This window comes from Dipodomys ordii, unplaced genomic scaffold, assembly GCF_000151885.1.
Source record: "Dipodomys ordii isolate 6190 unplaced genomic scaffold, Dord_2.0 Scaffold53, whole genome shotgun sequence".
NCBI classification, from domain to species: domain Eukaryota; kingdom Metazoa; phylum Chordata; class Mammalia; order Rodentia; family Heteromyidae; genus Dipodomys; species Dipodomys ordii.
The window spans coordinates 11,192,682-11,202,263 of NW_012267269.1; the positions used below are offsets into that span (position 1 = coordinate 11,192,682).

A 9,582-nucleotide genomic window follows, 5' to 3' on the forward strand; every position below is an offset into this window, starting at 1 on the left:
TCCATATCATAGCTATGGTAAATAATGCTGCAATAAATATAGTTGTGCTGGTAGCTTTAATATGGTCTTGTTTGTGATCATTTGGGTAAATGCCCCAAAGTGGGATTGCTGGCTCATAGGGGAGCTCTATGTGGAGTCTTTTGAGGAACCTTCATAGTGCTTTCCAAAGTGGTTGAACAAGTTTATACTCCCACCACCATTTCTGTGCTCCCCCAAACAGATAAATTTACATACAAGACAAAGTGTACAGAATTTGAAAATAGAAACAAGAGAAAAAACAAACAAAAATAACAAAAAATCTCTTGTTTCTATTTCTTGGAGTTCATTCCGATAAACATCATTTTATATGATGGTCCAACACTTTAATTCAATACAATCTGACTTCACAGAGTTGGTAGCATGGCATTTTTGATTGGTCAGAGAGGAAGGTGATTGTGCAGGGCACCCTGCTCCTTTGTCCTCTCTCTTCTACTGCCTCTGCTGTTCCAGGCAATGCCACTTTTACAGTCCCCACTGTCCACCCCCCCTTTTATACACTCTCTGAAAACACAGCCAATCTGAGCAGGACATTGTATTGTTAACCATGCAATACATGGCTTTCAGCTTTTGCTCCATTTTCAGCTCCAAGTGGCTCATCCAAAGATCCACCCCTTAAAAGATTTTCTCCATAATTTAGGATAAGCAATGAAGAAGTGCAAGGTCCCAGATGACTTGCCATTCCCTCCCTGCCTCGCCAGCGAGTCCTCCCAGCCCAAGTATTTTCTCATCTTAGAAGCATGATCTCTGGATTCTGTAGTTTCTGATGTGCCTAGCCCTCGCTACACCAGAGATTCAACACATGATTGAATTTCCACAAAACTGATGACTCGGGGAAAAGAGACCACTTTGTAATGCTTACTTTCACAAAACTGACATGCACTTTGGTTAGTATTTTCTTATCTATTTTCCAGCAAAGTTTGATCATTTTCATCCCATCTGTTCTAACCATTGCTTCCTAATACTTCTCACTGACCCCTCTCTGCCCCCTGGTATACCAGTTTTGAAACTTAACAGAATAATTATAAGTTCACTATCAAGAAATAAAGATGTCAGCAGTGGTATTCACAAGACACTAAGATGGAAATGAACTATAGAGATGTAAGCCTAACGTGGTCCAATCCAACACAGTCCAAGAAAGATAGGACTCAAGGAGTCGAAACTGAGAAAGAAATGCTCTGTGCAAGGTGTCCCCAAAAGATGCCTTCAATGAACTTTATCTTACTTACCAAGCTGGTAACAGAGAGCTCTTTGATTCTTCTTTTGGTGTTTGAAAGCACTAGTAAGTATAATTTGTTCAACAAAAATGGTTCAGAACAACTGTAATTTTTCTACCCCCCCTCCAGAAAAAGAAGATGAACTATATAACTTGTGAGTGAGGATTGGGGGAAACTGGGAGAGAGCGAAGGGAAGAGTGACATGTCCAAAAAGAAATGTACTTATGAAATAGTAATCCCTCTGCATATCATCTCTATAATAAGAACATATTAATATATATATATATTATATACTCATATATAATATATATTTAAAACAAAGCTGTAATCTTCAGCAGAAAATTCTGGAAAAGCCTAACAGTATATTAGGAATAGCTCTACAAGGTCTTAAGGCAAAATATAATGTTCTAATAAGAGTGGAGGGTAGGGGCTGGGAAGATGGCTCAGTGGTAGAGTGCTTGCCTTGCATACATGAGGTCCTGGGTTTGATTCCTCAGCACCACATAAAACAGAAAAAGCTGGAAGTGGCACTGTGGCTCAAGTGGTAGAGTGCTAGCCTTGAGCTGAAGAGCAGAGGGACAGCACCCAGGCCCAGAGTTCAAGCCCCACGACTGACAAAAAAAAAGAGTGAGGGTAGCCCCAAGACTTTGTAAACACAAATCAGCAGATAGGAAGGCCAGAAGCAGACCTGATCTCACAGAACTCTCATTGAATATCTTATAAAGAACACAAGTCATTGGAGAAAGGAATAGTAATTCTAGGAAAACTGGCCTTCTGTTTGGAAAAAGCATTGTTTAAAAAACAAAAAACACGAAGAGAAAAATACTTGTAAAAGATATGGCAGATAAGGATTAACGTAACATTAAAAATTTTAAAAAGCAACAATATTGAGTTGAAGCTGAGCATTGGCAGCTTATGCCTATAATCTTAACTACTCAGAGGGCTGAGATCTGAGGATCATTGTTCCAAGCCAGCCCAGGTAGACTCTTATTTCCAATTCACCACTACAAAGCCAGAAGTGACGTTATGGCACAAGTGGTAGAATGCTAGCCTTGAGCAAAAAGAAAAAGAAAGGCCCAGAGACAGAACCAGGTCCTTAGTTCAAGTCCCAGGACTGGCACAAGAAACACCACTACCACTACCAACAACAACAAAAACCTGGTTGAACTGATAGAAATAAAGGAGAAAAAGAGTTGGGGGTGTAAAACACTTGTCTAGCCAGTGTGAGGCCCTTAGTTTAAAAGACTCTCTCTCTCTCTTTCTCTCTCTCTCTCTCTCTCTCTCTCTCTCACATGCGCACACATACACACACACACACACACACACAGAGGGGGTGGGGAGGGAGAAAGAAAGAGAAAACAAAAGAAATAGAGACTAATTCACAAAAGGAGAAATACAAATTGCTAATAAGCAAATTAAAAGCTTGCTCTGTAAGAAAAAATTAAAATTTAATCAAAATGAGATAACTTTTTTTTATGTCAGACCACAAAGATTAAAAACAAGTGAGAAAGCTCACTAATACATGCCAGGGCTGGTGAGAGGTCACTCTCCTGCGCTATAGCTTTTTAGAGGAAAAACTTGGCAGACTAGAGCAAGAGCTTTTAAAATGTTATGATAAGATTAAGTAAGCATTCAGAATATGAAAATGTATTCTATTTCAACCTAGGAAAAACTAAATTGGTCTCTGTAGTTTCTCCCTTACATATATTCTGTGGAAAAATAATGAAAGTTCTGTATCAGAATGTTAAGTTCCTAAACTTTTCTTTTCTTTGTGTTTGGATAAAGCTGAAGTGATGTTTTACAATAAGGATAGATAGGTTTTTATATAATGTTTATTCAGAATACTCTGAAATAGCATTAAATATTTTTGTGATTTTTAAAAGATACCTTGATTATTTGTAATCATATTAATATTACCTAATAGTCTACAAATGATTTCACATTCATGAAGATTGTTCTTTATTTTGAGTCTATAAAACATTTATATCTATGTGATACTCATTAATGCAATGTTACTATAGAAATAAACAGATTTCAGAGACAACCTCTCACTTGAACATTTTTACTGGGGTATTTAGATGGCCAACTGAAATAAAAAGAGGCAATGGGAAGTGTTTGTTTTACAGTATTTAGTTGGCTTAGAAGTTGAGAAAAAAACTGAAAATCAGAACTATATAGCATCTGTGTGCTTTAGGTTCATAAAAATAGGAATTTTTCTGTTACAAAATAATTCTTGTCTGCAGAAAAACTTGGACATAGAAAAAAGCATTTAAAAAACTTAGCCAATAGAGTTTAACCAATGTATTCCGCCCCCCTCTCTCTCTACAACTGGTCCATAATTTATTTAAAATTCTTTTTAATCTTTAAGTAGTTATACAAAGGAGTTTCCATTCAACCAAAGAGTTTATGAATATAATGAGTCATGATCAACATCATGCTTTCAACATTCTCATCCGTCCCTCCCAGCCCAATCAATGTGTTTCTTAGTAATTTAAGAAAATATCTATATCTATTTGTAGAAAGAGGATGAAAGAATAGAAAATTACAGAGACGGGTTCTGTTGTTTGGACTAAACATTTGTTATCTTTAAATAACCTGCAAACATACTTGTACATGCTGTTTGGTATGATAATACCTTAGAGAGAAAAAGAAACGTAGTGGTGTTAATTTACCATGGAATTGTTGACTATAAACTGGAAGAACCCCCATGAAAAGCAAAATCACTGAGCTAATGCCTGGGGCTCATGCTATTGTGTTGTAACTGAGTAAACACTGAAACAAAAGCTTTCCTCCTATTTCTGGTCATCCTATCATCTCTTAGACTCTAACCTGAAGAATAGGAAGAATAATGGAGTATGATGGTAAATTCTAGAAATGAGATTATAATGTCACATATATATATATATATATATTAATTTTTTAGGAAAAGTTGGAAAAAACATGATTTGTCTTGAATGGCAACTCCTTTGTACAACTACTTAAAGTTTAAAAAGAAATTTAAATAATTGCATGGACCAGTGTCAGATATAGAGAGAGAGAGAGACAGAGACAGAGACAGACAGACAGAGACAGAGACAGAGAGACACAGAGAGAATACATTTGGATAAACTCTATTGGCTTAATTTCTTAAATGCTTTTCTCCATGTCCAAGTTTTTCTGCAGCCAGGAATTGTTTTCTAAACAGAAAAATTCATGTTTTTATGAACCTAAAGCACATAGATGCTATATAATTTGAAACAATTGAAATAGCTGGAAATGTCCAAGAATTGCTAGCATCAAAGGAAGAACACCATGTTCTTGCTCTTTGCTTCTCCATCTGCCTTATAAGCTTAGAAGTCACAGTCAGTTGAGTTTGGGTTAGGAGAGGACTGTGTATGGTCACTGTCCTTCACCATTTCCCACTGTACCACATTGTCATTACAGTGGCCATGTGACACATCCAACATTGAAAGATAATGTCCTCACTTCATTGTTGTCTATTAATGATTAGACCCAAATCAATTACCAAAGCATGTTTCATCTTTCCATAACTCTTCCATTCTAAAGCCTTTCCCACTGGCTTTAGAAAGCTCTAATAGCTCCAAGAACATACCTGAGGAGCTGGTGAGGGCAAGGTCTGTCCAGCTGGGAATCTGTCTTTCAGTGATCATGTTTCACTTCAATCAGAACTCACTGGGGAAATGCTGATTGCAGTTGGAAGATTTATTTAGGAAAAGACTCCCCTCCTCCCCACCCAGCCATCCCTAGAGCTGAAAGTTACAGATGGGCATTCTGCATGTGAGATTATTGCCAAGGCAATGATAGAATACAAGTTTGAAACTGAAATATGAACCATGGAAAGTAGATTTGCATCTTCCATTTGCTATAGGCTGGATGGAAACAAAGTAATCATGGCCTATGTGTAGAAGTGAGTAGTATAATGCCGTGATTGAAAGTTTGACTCTTTTAGAAGGAATGCATTCTAAATAATAGACTTCATGCCACTGATTTTTGTCAGTAGTGTTGTGAAGTATTCTTTCTATTAAACTGAGTTTAGGTGGATAAACTGGAAGTAAATTACTATCAATATTTGTACTCAGTATTAAGCATTATCATTATCTTGTTTACTCTGTAAGATTTGTTGGTCACAAACTTGAAGTTTTTAAGAAGTTTGAGGACTTCAGTGCTTGAGCATTGTAATTTCCTTCTAAGTTGACATGTCAGCACTGCTCCCTTTAAAGAGTAAAAAATTGACATTAGCCACACAGACCTCAGCCAAGTTTAAATCTCAATCACTTGCAATAGAGCAAACTTTTGGCTTTCCTTGAACACATTCAGCATTACACAATCTAAGTACTAAAATCAGCTTAAGCTGGTTTATAATTCCTTGAGGGTCAAAATTGGGAGAATCACAAGGTATATTTGAGACCTAGGGTTCTGGCTAATTAGTCATTAAATTGTGGAATCCAGAGATTTTTAGATTTCAGTTCTTACAATAGATGGTAAATCATGTTTGCCAGTTGTAACCTGAGACTATTACAAATGTGTTCACCTTTAAGTTGAGTCAACTAATCATCTTTAAATAGTCCTCAAAACTTGTTTCTGAGATCTGTAACTGGAAAGTAAGGTACAGTTAATAAAGAAATACATAAAGAGAGCAGAAACTTGAGCAGCACAGCTCAGCATGCCAAGATTTAGGAGGAACACAACTGAGTTTTCAGGAACAGTTATGATGACTGTGCCCCTATAATTTATATTGCTTCTTGCCCATGTTTATAGCGTGCCTTTGCACTATTATTACATGAAAATAGGAATGAAATGAGTATAAAATAAAAATCTGAAAGAATTCTTGTTGTGGCATGCCATTATTAATCTGGGGAGAATTGATAATTGAGCTAGGCAATATTTATTAGCTTGCTCTTTGGATCTCTTCTCTATAGATTTTTTTAAAATGCTGCCTCAAATATTAGCTTTTCCTGGTAATTAACCCTGCAGGCAGACTGCTCCCTCCCCACCATGAGGATCTAGTTGTGGCTAATAAAAATAATTTTATTGTTATTATTAAGGGGTTGTACAGAGGGGTAGTTGTGGCTATTTTGCAGAAGACTTCCCCCCTTTTCTCTTTAATGGCCTTCCAACTTTAGGGAATTATAAATTACCATTCCATTTATCATCAGTCATGATTGTAACCATGTATTTTTCTTAAAAAAAGAACATGTATACATATAAGTATGTATATAAAATTGTACATACTTAGGGAGTATTTTGATGTTTTGATGCATGAACTCATTGTATACTGTTCAAAATCAGGGTAAATCTCTCTCTTAGTCATTTCTCATCTTTTATAATGAAAAGATCAAAATCCTTTTCTCTGCTTTTGTTTTTGTTTTTGTTTTTTGGGTCTGGTCGTGGGGCCTGAACTCTGGGCCTGGGCGCTGTCCCTCAGCTCTTCAGCTCAAGGCTAACGCTCTACCACTTGAGCCACAGCACCACTTCCGGCTTTTTTCTTTTTGCTTATGTGGTGCTGAGGAATTGAGCCCAGGGCCTCAGGCATGCAAGGCAAGCGCTCTACCACTGAGCCACCTTCCCAGCCCCTTTCTCTGCTTTCTTAAAGTCTCCAGTATATTGTTTATCAGTAGTCACCCCACTATGGCCAAGCACTCGTTTCTCCTATCACTCAGTACTCAGTTATCAACCTTTTCCCATCCCTCCCTCCCACTTCTCTCCTTGCCCATCCTTCCCACACACTTGACGCAGCATTCCTGAAATTTACTAAGCCATTTTTGTAAGTATGTGTACATCTTTCCATCCTCAGGGAAATGCTTAAGAGGTAAACATTATCTCCATTTTACAGATAGCCTGAAGAACTTGTTTATGGCCTTGGGTTAAGCAATAGGTGGCAGGTATAGAATTCAATCTCAAGGATGCTGACCTTTGACCAGAGTGCACTGCTGTCAAGAACAGCCATGCTAGGCTTTCTGTGACCTATCCTGACACATCTGGAGGCAGTGGAGACATCTTGAGGGCAGTTTCACAATGAAGGTGCTAACATAAATCTAAAGCTTAGTGTGCAGAATACCAAGTATCTTGCCTTCTAGCTGGGGAATTCAAATTTTAAAATGTTTATCTTTCAATTTTGTGTATACAATACCACCATCCAGATATAGCCACTGTTAACATTTTCCAGATAAGATTAAATTTTATATCTCTAGCAGAGGAATTCAAATGCCTTCTGTGAAGTTTCCCTTGTGAATTTCCAGGGCACTTACATTCTCATGGAATCTCTGAAGTTGATCTCTGGCTTCGGTTTTTATTTAGTTTCACTCATACACTCTGTGCTCATGCTTACCTATACCTCTCAACTTGGTGATCAAGTTGGTGTAAATGCAGTATTAAATTACCATATTGAGTTGATTAAACGAAGATGTGGTTTACACTGAGGCAAGTTAGCTACTTCATAATCAGTATTAGATAGTGGCTGTATTTGTATGGTATATTACATTGTTTGGCTTTTCTCTTTTCTTCTTTTTCCCTTTCTCATGTTGTTGAATTTTAATTACTGTTATATTATGGTTATCATTAATTTAGAAAGAGTTCTTTTTCCTTTCCTTTCCTTTGCTTTTTCCTTTCCTTTTCTTTTTGTTAATCATGGCAGTCCCTGAGCTGTTTTTGCTCAAGACTAGCACTTTACCACTTGGAGTCACAGTTCCACTTCCAATTTTCAGGTGATTAATTGGAGATGAGAATCTCACTACTTGGGCTGGCTTTGAAGCATGATCCTCAGATCTCAGCCCCCTGAGTAGCTAGGATTACAGGCGTGAACCACCAGTGCCCAGCAAAAGAGTTTTTTTTTTTCTTTCCAGCATTCTGCCTTTCTAGTTAAGAACACAAAACACCTTTTTGTGTATTTAAATTTTACCTTTTGGTAAAACTTGATAGATTATTTCATATTGACCACATGTATTTCATATTTAGTTGTCATTTACAAATATAATTGCAATATGCTCCTGTATTCTTTTTTTTTTTTTGCCAGTCATGGGGCCTGAACTCTGATCCTGGGCGCTGTCCCTCAGCTCTTCAGCTCAAGGCTAGTGCTTTACCACTGGAGCCACAGCACCACTTCCGGCTTTTTCTGTTTATGTGGTGCTGAGGAATCGAACCCAGGGCCTCATGCTTGCAAGGCACGCACTCTACCGCTGAGCTACCTTCCCAGCCCCTGCTCCTGTATTCTTGCCTCTGGATAAATCCCTAGTATCTATGGAAGACAACTCATTTACTCAGTTGCTGAACTTATTTGCCAATAATCAGGATTTTTGCTTTTTTAAAAAATAAGTGAAGAGCAGTTTTAATTTTTCTAGCTATTCATTTGAAGGTAAGTAACAGGACCATTCTGGCTTAAAAGAATTTATACATTTCAGCCAGGCACCTGTAACTCACACCTGTAATCTAGCTTCTCAGCATACTGAGATTTGAGGATTATAACTCAAAACCAGCCCAGACAGGAAAGTCCATGAGACTTTTATCTCTAGTTAACCACCAAAAAGCTGGAAGTAGAGCTGTGGCTCAAGTGTTGGAGAACTAGCCTTGAGCACAAAAGCTCAAGGATAGTGCCCTGAGTTCAAGCCCCAGAACACAAGATTTTTGATAAGATTACTACTTTTTAAAAATGGTGTCATATTACATAAATTCATTAGCAAAACTGAATTTAAGTAATACAATTCATACATTTTATGTTTTCTGACTTTAGGAACTTATATTTCCTAATAAAATAATTTAACATGTATTGTAAATTTTATTAGCTGACATTTTTGCATAGGATTTTCATTTATTTTACTCCTTGTTTTTCTCTAAACATTAAAATAGATGTTAGCTGCTGGCTACTAGGAATTCTATCTTATAAATTAGGCCTATCTCATAAATTTTTTCCTTTATGTAGTTATATTTTTTCTCTGCCTTTTTTGAGTCTAAAGTTTTTTTAAAAAATGGTTTTCTAGGAAGAGTTTTTTCTTTTTCTTTTTTTTATTGTGAAAATACTGTACAGAGGGGTTACAATTACGTGGGCAAGATAATGAGTACATTTCTTATCAAGCATTGTAGCCACCTCGTTTGTTCCCACCCCACCCCCAAAGTTGTAAAGTTTGTTTTCAACATAACAACTTGTACATCTCATTGTTGCAATGGATCCACCTGTATTCCTATTTAAACAATTTTTTCCCCTTCCCCTCCACAAATTATACCGACATCACATACAGTGAAAACAGAGGTTATACCGTGGGGGTTGGGACATACAAAGCAACAAAGAAATAATCTTATAAATGTGTTAAAAACAATTGCATGAAAGAAAAAAAAA

At 37.0% G+C, this 9,582-nt stretch overlaps 1 protein-coding gene across 2 annotated transcripts in view; it reads left to right on the top strand.

The window, feature by feature from the left end:
• Positions 1-9,582, top strand: part of Tek (TEK tyrosine kinase, endothelial) — a 99,621-nt gene that overhangs the window by 16,849 nt on the left and 73,190 nt on the right. The gene's annotated exons all lie outside the window — the stretch shown is intronic.